The following is a 14,341-nucleotide window of genomic DNA, read 5'->3' on the forward strand; positions in this document are numbered from 1 at the left end:
GTCATCATCTTATTCCGAGACACCTTGATTGCTTTTTGCTTCCACAAGATATCACACAGGTCGATTACATTGATGACATTATGCTGATTGGATCCAGTGAGCAAGAAGTAGCAAACACATTGAAATTCTTGGTGAGACATTTGCATGCCAGAGGATGGGAAATAAATCTGACTAAAATTCAGGGACCTTCTACCTCAGTAAAATCTCTAGGGGTCCTGTGGTATGGGGCCTGTTGAGATATTCCCTCTAAGATGAAGGATAAGTTGCTGCATCTGGCCGTTCTACAACCAAGAAAGAGGCACAATGCCTAGTGGGCCTATTTGGATTTTGGAGACAACACATTCCTCATTTGGGTGTGTTAACCCAGCCCATTTATCAAGTGACCTGAAAAGCTGCCAGTTTTGAGTGGGGTCCAGAACAGGAGAAGGCTCTACAACAGGTCCAGGCTGCCATGCAAGCTTCTCTGTCACTTGGGCCATATGATCCAGCAGATCCAATGGTGCTTGAGGTATCAGTGGCAGATAGGGTTGCTGTTTGGTGCCTTTGGCAGGACCCCATAGGTGAATCACAGCGGAGGCCTTTAGGATTTTGGAGCAAGGACCTGTCATCTTCTGCAGATAATTACTCTCCTTTTGAGAGACAGCTCTTGACCTGTTGGACTTTGGTAAAAACTGAAAGTTTGACTATGGGTCATCAAGTAACCCTGTGACATGAACTGTATATTATGAACTGGGTGCTTTCTGACCCATCTAGCTATAAAGTGGGTCATACACAGCAGCATTCCATCATTGAGTGGAAGTGGTATATATGTGACCGGGCTTGAGCAGGTCCTGAAGGCACAGATAAGTTACATGAGGAAGTGGCTCATTTGCCACTCTGCCTTCTCTCTCTCAGCCTGCACCGATGGCCATATGGGGAGTTCCCTATGATTAGTCGACAGAGGAAGAGAAAAATATGGCCTGATTCACAGATGGTTCTGCAAGATATGCAGGTACCATCCGAAAGTGGAGAGCTACGGCACTACAGCCCCTTTCTAGGACATCCCTGAAGGACAGCCGTGAAGGAAAATCTTCCCAGTGGGCATAACTTTGAGCAGTGCACCTGGTTGTGCACTTTGCATGTAAGGAGAAATGGCCAGATGTGTGATTATATACTGTTTCACGGACAGTAGCCAATGGTTTGGCTGGATGACCAGACACTTGGAAGAAGCATGATTAGAAAATTGGTGACAAAGAAATTTGGGGAAGAAGTATATAAATGCACCTCTCTGAGTGATCCAAAACCACTCAGATATTTGTATCCCATGTGATTTCTCACCAATGGGGACCTCAGCAGAGGAAAATTTTACTAATTAAGTGTATAGGATGACCTATTTTGTGGGCACCACTCAACCTCTTTTCCCAACCACCCTGTCATCACCCAATGGGGCCATGAACAAAGTGGCCATGGTGGCAGGGATGGAGGTTATGCATGGGCTCAGCAACATGGACTTCCACTCACAAAGGCTGACCTCGTGTGGTCACTGCTGAGTACCCATGCTTGCTGGTTGTGCTTGAACCTCTCCTGGTTCAGGGTACTGCACCATTCACAAATTACTCTTTGTTCAAATAAACTCTGTCAAATTTAATTTGTCTAAAATGTTTCTTTTAAGAGGAGACATATATCCAAATAATTAATTAAAATAATATGAAAGATGTCAAAATAAAAGTATAAATAAAGGTCTGTGGAACACAAACAGAAAGCACTTAAGTAGCCTGAGGCCAAGGAAGGTATTACAAAGATACTCAATAAATATTTACAGTAAGTACATGAAATTTTTCAAAGTATTTAACTTATTTAGTTTGCAGAGAAATCTACCACTCATTTTAGGTAAAATGTAAAAGAAATCAAATGAAGACTATTATACTTGGCAGCTATAGATCAATACAATTACCTCCTAGATGATACATTTGGTTTCTTGCTTATTGGGTATGGTTAGAGCTGAATCACTTCTACATTTCTTAAACCATGTAAATATTAAAAATATGAGTAGATATACAAGGTTTTATTTATATGAATATTCTGTTTATATATACCTTCAGTCTGTGTGCACATGTATATGTGCATTCACATCTATCTGCCAATTCATTTATCTATAACATATTTCAGAGTGCATTGATGTGAATATGCTGAGATCAAGTGGTCTTTCTGAAAAACAGATTCTGTTTCTGGTAGTGATGGGCCAGGCGATTGAGGCCAACCTTCCTGCTGAAGACAACTCAAAGAGCAGGGTGAAATTGTTTTAAAAATTGGCTTAAGAGCCTTGAAGAAACTGAAGAAGCTCCAGGCCAAAATCTTAGGAAAGAGAAGATTACCCAAAATTTTTTGTAATTTAAAGACATTTGCCAATCAGTAAGAAAAAACTGTGAAGTTGAAATACAATTTTATTGGCCTCAGTGAGTAGAAAGCTAAAGCTTTATGAAGGTTATGAAATTTATTTATAAAAGAAATAAGTTTATAATATAACATTTACAACATAAACTTATGAAATACAATAATTTTAATTATACAAGAAATTAAGCTGAGGCATTAAGCTGCAGTCCCCAAGGGATAAACCTTTAAAGTAAAAAAAAAAAAAAATGCCTTAATTAAATCACCTATGAATTTACTGCTCACCTTAGTTTTGCATCACTTGGAGAATTAGGGAAATCTGAAGCCTTCAATATGGATTAAAATGAGATAGGTAGCATTTCCTATCCCCTGAAAGAAACAAAAAAAATCATCTTACTTGAAGGAGGAGTGAATTTTCTTAACCTTATTTTACTTTCACTATATATTTTAAAACAAAATAAATGAGCATCTAACAAGCAAAAGTAACCAGGCTTTTATCGAAACAAGAAATCATGAGTAAGACATGGAAAATATAACAACATAAACAAATTATTCCAAAAAATTACATCTTGAATGTATCAGGGAATACAAAACAATTCTCATTCCCATAGTTGACAAAATAAAAGAAAATTTTGAAAAAAATTTTTTTAAGCAACACGGAGTGCAGATTTCAAAAGGAAGCAAACAGAAATTTTAGCATTGAAAAGAAAAATAGCAACAGTTATAAACTCAATGGATCAATGTCACCCAAGATTAGAAATAGCTAAGGAGAGAAATAAGGAGCTGAATAATAGGTCAGTGAGATTATCCAGAATGTAGCCTGAAGCTAGCAGAGGATGAAAAGTACAGAAGTACAGTTAAGAGAAACAGAATACTCAGTGAGAAATTCTAATTTCAATGACAATAAGTTGTTGACCTCTCCTTGATGGAAGGAAGAGTCGTATACATTCAACCTGCCATGTAAGTTAAATTAACCAAATCATCTAAATTAATTAAGTCAATCAAATCAATTAAACACATATAGTTGATTTAAATGAAGAAAGAGAGAAAATAGAGCAGTAAAATATTAACACCATTTCAAGAATTAAGTCTGTGGATATTACAGATTTTTAAAAGATATCAATTTGATACACTAAAAATGCCTAAGATTTCTAAGAAGGAGTACAACTAGAAGTAGTATTAGAAAAAATACAACTAGAAGTATCCTTGTCAAACTACAAAGAAAAAAAAAGTAGAAATATCTTGAAAACATCTTGAGAAAAACAAACAAACAAAAAATACTTGTTTTACAAAGGCTGGTTGACTTTTCTATATAAACAATGGAAAATAGAAGCCAAAGCATAGTATCAATATGATGAAAAAAATTATCTTTCATGTAGAATTCCATACCCATGAAGACATACTAAGGAAGATGGCTAAATGAAGATTATTTTTTAGTCAAAAGAAAAAAAAAAACCCCAAACCTAAAAACATTGTTATGCAGAAGGAAAAATACCATGTTTATTCATTTTTAGGCTTACTACTTATTTTACTAACATTTTAAACAAAGACAAAAATCGGTACTCAAAATGAGAGTAAACACAAATCAACTTAGAGTGTATACAACAATATTAATAAATAATATCTTCTAAAGTCTTAAAATAGCTGAAATTAAAGTATATGGCACCAACATGATATAAGTTGGAAGGGCAGTAAAATAAGTTTTATTCACTTTTATGTAAGTTCCTTGGACTGTTGCAGATGAGGCTAAAATACAGGTTAACATCATATTTTTATAAGCTAATGATGTTTGCTGCAATTTCTAGGACAACTCCTAAGGGGATAGAAACAGAGTGTATACCGTCCAAACAAATGTAAGTTAAAATTGGGACAATAAAGTGCACACACACGCACACGCACACACACACACACAATTGGAAAGTTCCTTCCAATTGATCCTTTTCCATTTATTTGGTTATTTATATTTCTATTATTAGACCTCCAATAAGTATTTAAATATATACTTTTATTTTTTAAAGAAAGTTAATGCATTTTATTTAAAACAGTGAAAAAGATTTTTACATTTACTATATTTTATTATATTTGATTATACTTTCATTGCAATTTACATCTCTAGTTATTTTTAATTTTATTATCAAATTAATATCTGTATCACCTTGCATATGTAAGGAAAGGAAGAGGTTAAAGTACCCCTTCCAAAAGAATAATTTAGTATTTCTTTTTATTACTCCTATCTTTCTATTACTCTTATTCTTATGTCACCCTACATGGAGTTAAGCATAGTTGAGTTACCAATTAGATATTTATTAGCTAAAGAAGTTAATGTTAAGTTAGAAAGTCTCTGCTGTCTTCCTTAATTTGATTATTCGGTCAGGCATTTATCCATTTGCTAATTAATTCATTTATCTAAAACCATTTAAGTGCCAACACCATTGTAGCTATTAGGTGTTAAGATACGCTAAAAATAAAACAGAAATTTCAAAGTCTGACTTTGTGGCTGTTGCATTCTATTAAGAAACTCAGACAAAACGCAATGCAGATGAACAAATAAAGTATAGAGTGTGTTAGCTGGTGACAAGAAAAAAAATAAAGCAGTGAAGGCAGGCGACAGTGTCAGGGATAGAGTAATTTAGATAAGGGAGAAGGCAAGTCTTCAGTGGACATTAGACAAATATGTCAGGATCTGAAGAAGGTGAGAGAGTGCACCATGATATTATCTAAAGAAAGATTGTTCCAGGAAGAGGAAAAGGTGTATTTATCCGGTGATGTTTGCTGTGTAAGAGTCTGTTATCACATCAGATCCCAGAACACTAGAAATGACTCATCCATTGAATTAAGTTCAACATTTGACGTAACATGATTTCATTAAGTAGAATGATTTTAAATGCATTTGAGTAACACTTTGTTATTAGATTTAAACTTATATTTGTGTTCTATTTTATCAGTGATATTGTACTAATATAGTAAAAAGAAACATTTTGGAATACTATTCCAGTCAGCATAATTCTGAGGAAGTTGTTTGAAAATGGCAGGTTACATTTCCTCACAACAGTGTCACTCCTGCTACACAAATAAAAAAATCAATTTTTAAAATATGCCAGAATCTGCCACTTCACACTAATGCCATATAGTCATCATCTGATAATTAATTGATAAATTAGCATCCATGTATACAAGTATATTGGTATTCCAACATAATAGTTATTTTTGCAGAATTCATTATAATTTCCAAGTTATTTTACATATTTGAGTTTTATAGGAGTCCTGCAAGTAAAGTGGCATCTGTTTTTAATAGATCTCCAGTGGAAATTTCCAAAGATTTAGATTGCCAAGTTTGCATGTAAAGAGAAAGTATCAAATCAGAGCTACTCAGGCTCTCACACATTATATGTAGTGTTCTTCCTAATAGTCCTTGCTATGTACATATTTTAAAAGAAATTTCTCAAATATGACATATCTGAATATGAAAAAATACATTCTTTTTATTTGTGAAGATTATAAGGTTTTTAATTTCTGTCCTCATTGGAAGTTATTCTAGTTACTAGAAATAGAAAAAAATATACATTTTTCTTTTTATGACAAATGGGATGATTTAATAGATTACATAAAATGTGAAAAAATGTGACATAAAAATGTGCACAAGCTGTTGGAATATTTACTACTTAAATTTAGAGTTTTATAAGACAAACATTTTTAGATGCATGATATAGAACTTCTTAAACCCCATCAGGTTTAAATGCAAAAGGAGGGCATTCACACATCTATGTTTAAGTGTTACATTTTTTTATTTTGAAGTTGCTTTGGGAAATTGAATATTTGTGAGTTTTTTTTCCTATTAATGAAAGATAAGCAATTTTGTGTTCATTTTGCCTCGTTGATGTATACTTTCAGATCTTAAGCCTTTAGTGATTTTCCCAGAGCGTTAGGACAAGACATGTATCTCAGTTAATTTTTGTTTCCACAAGAGTGTACCTGAGACTGAGTAATTTATAATGAACAGAAATTTATTATTTCAGAATTCTGGAGGATAAGAAGTCCAAGTTTGAGGGTCAGCATCTGGCGAGGATCTTCTTGCAGTGTCAACCCATGACAGAAACAGAAAGACAGGAAAACGCTGAACTTGCTATTTTACAGTGGCACAAGTCTCACCCATGAGGATACAGCCCTCACAGCCTAATCACTTCTTAGGGTGCTCACTTAATACTGCAACAATGGGAATTAAATTTCAGCATAAGTTTTGAAGTGGACAAACATTCAAACCATAACAACCTACTAACTTTGATACTTCATCAAAAGGTGAAAGGGGGAAACTATATTAGAGAATGTGATGGTTAATATTGAGTGTCAACTTGACTGGATTGAAGGATGCAAGGTATTGTTCCTGGATGTGGCCGTTAGGGTGTTGCCAAAGGAGATTAACATTTGAGTCAGTGGACTGGGGGAAGCAGACCCACACTCAATCCGAGTGGGCACAATCTAATCAGCAGCTAGTGCAGCTAGGATAAAAGCAGGTGGAAGAAGGTGGAAACACTGGACTGGACAAGTCTTCCGGACTCCATCTTTCTCCTGTGCTGGCTGCTTCCTGCCCTTGAACATCATACTCCAAGTTCTTCAGCTTTTGAACTTTCGGACCTATACCAGTGGTTTGCCAGGGGATCTTGGGCCTCTGGCCACAGACTGAAGGCTGCATCGTCGGCTTCCCTATTTTTGAGGTTTTGAAGCTCAGACGGGCTTCTTTGCGCCTTAACTTGCAGACGGCCGATTGTGGGACTTCACCTTGTGATCCTGTGAGTCAGTACTCCTTAATAAACTCCCTGTCATATAAATGTCTATCCTATTAGTCCTGTCTGTCTAGAGAACCATGACTAATACAAAGGAATAAATGTAACATCTACTGGATTCAAATTTTAGTACAATAATTGATAAACCAACTTAAATTTTTCCAAAGGTTTACGAGTGAAAATACACAGTGTCTTAGTTCCCTTTGGCTTCTGTAATAGATACACAAACTTGGTGGCTTAAAACAACAAAAATTTATTCTCTCAAAGTTTAGCTTTAATTTCAGCTTTTATTTTAGGTTCAGGCAAGGTTGTGTAGAAAAGAGAATATTTATACACTTTTGGTGGAAACGTAAATTAATTCAGCCACTGTGGAAAGCAGTTTGGAGATTTCTCAAAGAACTGAAAACAGAACTATCATTTGAACCAATAATCTCATTACTGTGTAGCTACCAAAAGGGAAAATAAATTTCTACCAAAAAGACACAGGCACTCATATGATCATTATAGCATTATTCACAATAGCAAGGACACAGAATCAAACTCTCACAGTTATGGAAGCCACAGATTCAAAATCATTCTCACTGAGCCAAAATCAAGCTGTTGCCTGGTCTGTGCTCCCTCTGGAGCTTTAGGGGAAAATCCTTTCCTTGTCTCTTCAGGCTATGGGCATTGTTTGACTTGTGGCTACATCACTCTGGTTTTTGCCTCCCATCACTTTGGTTATATTGCCTTCACTTCCTCTGTGTGTGTCTAAATTTGCTTCTCTTTCTATATTATAAAAATGGTGGGGTTGGATTTAGAGCTGATAATACAGGATTATCTTCCATGTCAAGATTCTTAATTTAATCATACTTACAAAAAAACCTTTTTCTTTATAAGGTAATACTTACAAATTCCAGGTGTTGGGGAACTCCAGGTCCCCAACACCTGGAATTTGTAAGTATTACCTTATAAATTGTTTGAGTGGCCAGTATTCAGCCTATTAAAACTGGTGAAAAACAATACCAATAGCTCAAAACTTTATATACACAAAAAAACAGAAATAAATGTGTGCAACCTGGTTCTCCTACTACTCCATTGAACTGAATTGTAGAAATGCAAATTTTACCACCTTACTAGTAGATACTTAGTCCAAGAATAATAAAAGTTTTCAGTAAAAAGAGGTAGTATCTCCCCTATAACCATCAATTGGTAATATATTTTAATCACATTAGGTTTTATAATTTAAAAACACTTTGAAAATCAAAATGAATTTCTAATTTTCATCTATTAAATTAGCACTTAATGAGAAACATGATATTTTATGTTGCCTAGGATAGGGTGCAGCTAAACTCTCAGATGTTGTTCATGGCATTTCACATTGGCATAAACCTTTTGAAAATATTTTTAGCTTATACATCAGGAGAAAAATGTTTTCGCCTTTGACATGTTTAACTTCTGGGAATTCTTACTGAAGAATTATTTCACATACAGGAAATCTAAAGGAACAAATACATTTTTAATAACAAAACTTTGGAAATAATCAAATGTCTTGGAAGTAGTGTATAAGTCATGGCATAATCATTCAATTGAGACAAATCTATTAAAATCACAGTTTTAAAAATAATAATATATCAAAGAGCAGAGAATAGCAAGCAGTGATTATAATTAGGTGACCTAATGACTGATCTGAAAAATCTATCTTTATATTTTGTGTTTTTATAATGAAAAAGCAAATTTAAATTTACTCCCTTCTTTTGCCTAATTTCTTATCTTTAACTCATAATTTTCAAAATTTTCAATGACAATGTTTCTGAATCCATTATTATACACACATACTTTTTTGGAAAATTCATTATTACACTGATGCTTTTATTCATTTTCTTGCTGGTGTCCTTCCATGAAACTAGTAAGTTTTTTTTTTTAGCTCACATCTTGTCATTAAAGGCAGAAAAAAATACTCTTCATGAATTCCAACATTCAAGTTTGTACAGCTAAAGCTTTCTTAAACCAAAGACAGATATAGAATTTCATTAGAAGGGTTAAGTTGCATTTGGTAACTGCATGAGTATTGATTGGCTTCATATATTATGAATAATTTCAAATATATCTTTTTACACAATAAAAAATATAGGATTTTCTTTGCTTTCTTTCTCCTGTGAATACATTTTACTATTCCAATATTATTTTTTAAATAATTTTATTTTTAACCATTTTCAATAGCCATGGAATCATTGGCTTATTAATAATTATTTTGTTGAATTTTTGTTTGAATGTAGAAACCTACTGAAGTCATATTCTAGTCTGACATAAACTTTTTAAAAATACCTCTAGTGATGGTCATTCTGCCAATATTTGGAAAAGTTTATTCCAGTATTTGATTACACTCAAAATTTTTCTTTTCATCTAAACTCCCATAACATATTCGTTGCTAAAACACACACACACACACACAAAACTTCTGATCCATGGAATTGTACTTCATATAATGTACTTCATATAATTAGCTTTTATACAAATACAAACCATTACTAAGTTATTTCTGTTTCCTTTCACTCCATAATACAACTTTTATTTTTTAATACTTCTCTCTGTTGGGCTTATTTTTCTTCTTTTATTATGTTAGTTTTCTCTGTTTCTACTAATATTGTGCACCTGCAAATTTCTGGTAGGTATTCATTAATTTATAGAATGCTAAGCTTGAAAAAGGTTTTTTAAAGGCTATTCATCATAGTTGACTGCAAGACCACACACTTTATGTCCAATTCAGAAGAGACATTTTCTGACCACATATTGGACGTTGGGATGCTGGCTGTCATTCACCTTCACCAAGGAGGAGGACGGATTCTTTTTTTCCCTCTCCTGGGTGCAATGAAATTTTCCTAAATTCTTCTGGGTTAATAATTCATTTAGAATATTCTCACATCTGCCTTGGGGAAAAGTACTGTGCTTTTAAAAAAAGCCACTTTTTAATTCTCTACAGATTATAGTTTTTATATGGCAAAAGAAATTGGTGTAAACAACAATACTTTTCCTACATGAAAAACATGTAGTAGATATCAAATATAGTTCACTTTGTGTATGTGTGTTTGAAAATGGAGTTAAGTTTATTTTATACCTATTTCACAAGCCATTTGTTTTCTTACCTTTAGCACATTGAAACAGCAAGATAAAGTGCATATTAAAATAGGAAACAAACCATGTAACCATACGAAGATACAATTGCAACCTGAAAAATCCTTTCCCGTGTTGGTTGGTCATATAGTATATTTCAACTTTCTTTTTGAAGTTCATATGTATTGTCCTCTCATCTGTCACAAAAAACTTCCCTTTAATTGACAGGAAGGACAAATAATAACTTTTAAAAATGTAATGTGTACTATACAGTTTTTTCAAGTAGTGTAATAGCCTTAAACACATAAACTTCATCATTCATCTCCAATCTGATTTTTATCATTAAAAGACCCTAGAAAGGTCAGTTGCAGTGACTCACGCCTGTAATCCCAGCACTTTGGGAGGCCGAGGCGGGTGGATCCCGAGGTCAGGGGTTCAAGACCAGCCTGACCAACATGGTGAAACCCCGTCTCTACTAAAAATACAAAAATTAGCTGGGCGTGGTGGAGGGGGGGCGTCTGTAATCCCAGCTACTCAGGAGGCTGAGGCAGGAGAATTGCTTGAACCCGGGAGGCGGAGATCGTGCCATTGCACTCTAGCCTGGGCAACAGAGTGAGACTCTGTCTCAAAAAAAAAAAAAAAAAAAACCTAGAAAATAAGAAGCAAAAAATTTAAAATCCTATGTGCCATTACTCAAGCAAACATCTAATATCATTATTTTCATCAGTACTTTTCTAGAAAGTGAGTTAAAATATAATTTATAAATATACAAATACAATAAGGAACATATTCTAGATATCTACAATGTAAATGCATCACCACCTAGTTTTCATATAACAATATATCTTTTTACTTTTTGCCCGACTCCAAGAATCTTGTAATATTTGGGAACAGATTATAAAAATGTAGCATCGTAAAATTAACTCTACAACGTTTATACGAATTAATAGCTTAAAATGAGAAAGCATTTGCTTTTATTACAAATATATATAGAGAAGATAAAATTAATGGAATCTCTGTGATTTAAATTCATTTTTAAAGATTTGAAATTAATTCTCCCTTTCCACATTTTTTACTACTTGAGTGTAGTAAAGGAAATTTAATTTCTTTGCTCCTGCACTCATGAAAATAAGCAGAGGAAAGAGATGTCAAATTGAAGTAAAAACTGGGGATTCAATTGGGGGGAGAAGATATTTCTTTTCCTTTCCTTTTCCCCATGTATATATATTCTCAGGCATAAATTAATGAAGTGCCCCTGTAAGGCATGTGAATAGGGACAGAGGGGACTTAAAGAACAGGGGTGCCTAAGCACTCACTTACCAGTTTCCTCAGAGTTCTGCGTGTTCTTTAAGCCTTCATTCAATCAAAGGACTGGAGGTCTTATTATTAACTGACATCAGGATAAGCTTGGTTTAGACTGTTGTCTAAAAACTAATGCCTACACGTGTTTCAAAAATCCTTGTCTCAATCTGAAGCCAATCTCTAAAGGCTATGTATTGTATGATTTCAACTATATGACATTCTGGAAAAGGCAAAACCACGGCAGCGTTAAAATGATCAGTGGTTGCCAGGAGTTTGTAGGGGAGGGAGGGATGAATAGGCAGAACACACATGAGTTTTAGAGCAGTGAACCTTCTCTGTATGATACTATAATGGTATTAGGTTGGTGCAGAAGTAATTGTGGTTTTTGCCTTTACTTTTATGGCAAAAACCACAATTGCTTTTGTACCAACCTAATAGACATATGTCATTATACATTTGCCCAAAGCCATAGAATTTACAACACCGAAAGTGAACGCAATGTAAATCATGGACTCTGGGTGATAATAATGTGCTAATTAGATTCTTCCATTGGGGGAAAAATGTACTACTCTGGTGGGGAATGTTGACATGGGGGAGGCTATGCTTGTGTGGGAGAAGGCATATGGGAATCTCTTTTCTCTTCTGCTCAATTTTGCTGTAAGCCTAAAACTGCTCTAAAAACCTAAGTCCATTTTAAAAAATGTATCATCTCTATATATGTTTTAACTTTAAGTTGGTTTTATCTTCACTATATTTTTGTGGAATTCCTAGATAAATCAGCTTAAACATTACAGCCTTACTACTACTGCCTGAAATTCTATCTACTGTTGTATTTCATAGAAAAAATACACACACACACACACACACAAACACACACACACACATATATATATACACACACACATATAAAACAAGTCACATTTCTTATGTGAATAGATCCCATGTCTCATGTAAGTAGATCTCATGGCTAATGTTCTTCCTTGATTCTCACAAAATTAATGTTTTAGCTGCATGTTCTTTATAGTTTGTATTCACTTTATTTTTATCCTTCACACCCAGTATCAGTGTTACAATGACAAAGTTAAAAGTATGAATTTGTTGTTTCCATCTTGCTTTCCTAGCCTACGCAGATGATATGAACTTGATATATTGCCATAATTATCCTTACTTTTAGTGAAATGATTTCCACTACATTTATAGCGAGCTTCCAAGTTTCTCTAAACATAGAATTTGTTCTATTGACTAAAAGTGGTCCCCAGACACTGTTTTCTGTGTATTTTATATCCTTCACAGCATTTGGTTTACTGCTAAGAATGATAACATTTTTTGCATGAGGGTATGTGCTACAATCAGAAGAAAACTTAAAAATATATAAAAAGACAATACAGTACTATTTTAAAGATTTCAAAATTAACATGGAAAAAAGTACAAAATAATATATGGAAAATGTTCTTTGCTCTTAGAATATAGGAGAATATGCAGGAAACTCTGTGGCCGTCTGAAGTGATAGGTGAGTATCTAATGAATTATTATTATACAAACACCTACTTCTATTATCCTGTAGTTCACAAATTCTAATTGTGTCCTTTCATTTCTACTGTGATAAACATTACTGTGAATGATTCACTACTTTAATATTCTTTAGCTAATTTTGAACTAAGATTATTATTCTTGGGAATTTGGGGAATTTGGGAAATTTGGGATTCTGATAAGTAATTCTAACTTTATAATACATCTTAAACTATTGTAAAATCCATTTATACTAAAGATCAAAGATACAAAAGATTCATTGTTTCTGAGTGTATTAAAAGCTTTAAATGTTTAAATATGACATTCAAAGTTCAAAAATTTTATATTTTCGGTGGGAAATATACACTTAAAGGCTATTGTAGTAAAATATAGATGTGTGGATAGATAGATGGATGGATAGATGGATGGATAGATAGATAGATAAGATAGATAGATAGAAAAGCATACAGAGTTATGATTAAATTATGCTTTACATTCAAATGACCCATGAGGGGATTTAACTTACTACTTTGTTTTCCCTTTATTCATATTTTAAGCTAAAAATACATTACTAGTAAGGTATATGGGGTTATTCCTAATTAAGATACAAATATAGTAATTATGGTTTATATGCTATTATCCAGAATCTACACTGGATGAGTTTAAACCGCCAAACAGCCATTAATTTTACTGTTCAAAGAAATTCTCATAATCTTTTTAAAATGTCATATAAAATATTCATTTCTAAATGCCCTATGGTGATTTCTGAATTTACTTAAAGTGGGCTGTTGATAGCTCTTTTTATAAATAACCAATTATACTGAATATATCATGGGCCATCACATTATACATTCTATAATTTCATGGATGAAAGGCCTACAGCTGATCTGCATAAATGCAGTGCATATCACAGCAGGTGAAGGGTTTGATTACACAAGATAATCAGTGTTGTTATTTATAGTAACTATTTATATCTGCTATTTATTAAATCTCTACAAATCAGGTATCTATTTCTTCAAGAGATATATTCAAAGAATATTTATGATAAGATATAGGCTTTTTGAATATTTTACACAATGGCATGAATATGGCCTTTTACATCTGAATTCCTAGTTTCAATTGCTGTTAAGCTACTCAAAATTAGGTTTTAAATAACATTGGATTATAAAGCATTTTGGAAGTTATGTGCTTTATATACTGAGTAGTTAGAAGGATTTTCAAATTTAATTTATTCATCTAATTCTTCTAATTTTGATGAGGTCAATTTTGGTACTCTACCCCTACTT

At 33.5% G+C, this 14,341-nt stretch overlaps 1 long non-coding RNA gene across 2 annotated transcripts in view; it reads left to right on the forward strand.

The window, feature by feature from the left end:
• LOC123573022 (uncharacterized) overlaps window positions 1-13,345 on the forward strand; it is a 25,630-nt gene extending 12,285 nt beyond the window's left edge. The window contains exons 3-4 of one of the 2 annotated variants that reach the window (XR_006697722.2): window positions 6,387-7,157; window positions 13,010-13,345. This is a non-coding gene — a long non-coding RNA (uncharacterized lncRNA). Of the gene's footprint in view, window positions 1-6,386; window positions 7,201-13,009 lie in introns of those variants that run through there. The other variant, XR_006697721.3, reaches the window with a different exon arrangement.
• The last annotated feature ends 996 nt before the right edge of the window (window positions 13,346-14,341 follow it).

Source organism: Macaca fascicularis, chromosome 4, assembly GCF_037993035.2.
Source record: "Macaca fascicularis isolate 582-1 chromosome 4, T2T-MFA8v1.1".
In the NCBI taxonomy this organism is placed as follows: Eukaryota; Metazoa; Chordata; class Mammalia; order Primates; family Cercopithecidae; genus Macaca; species Macaca fascicularis.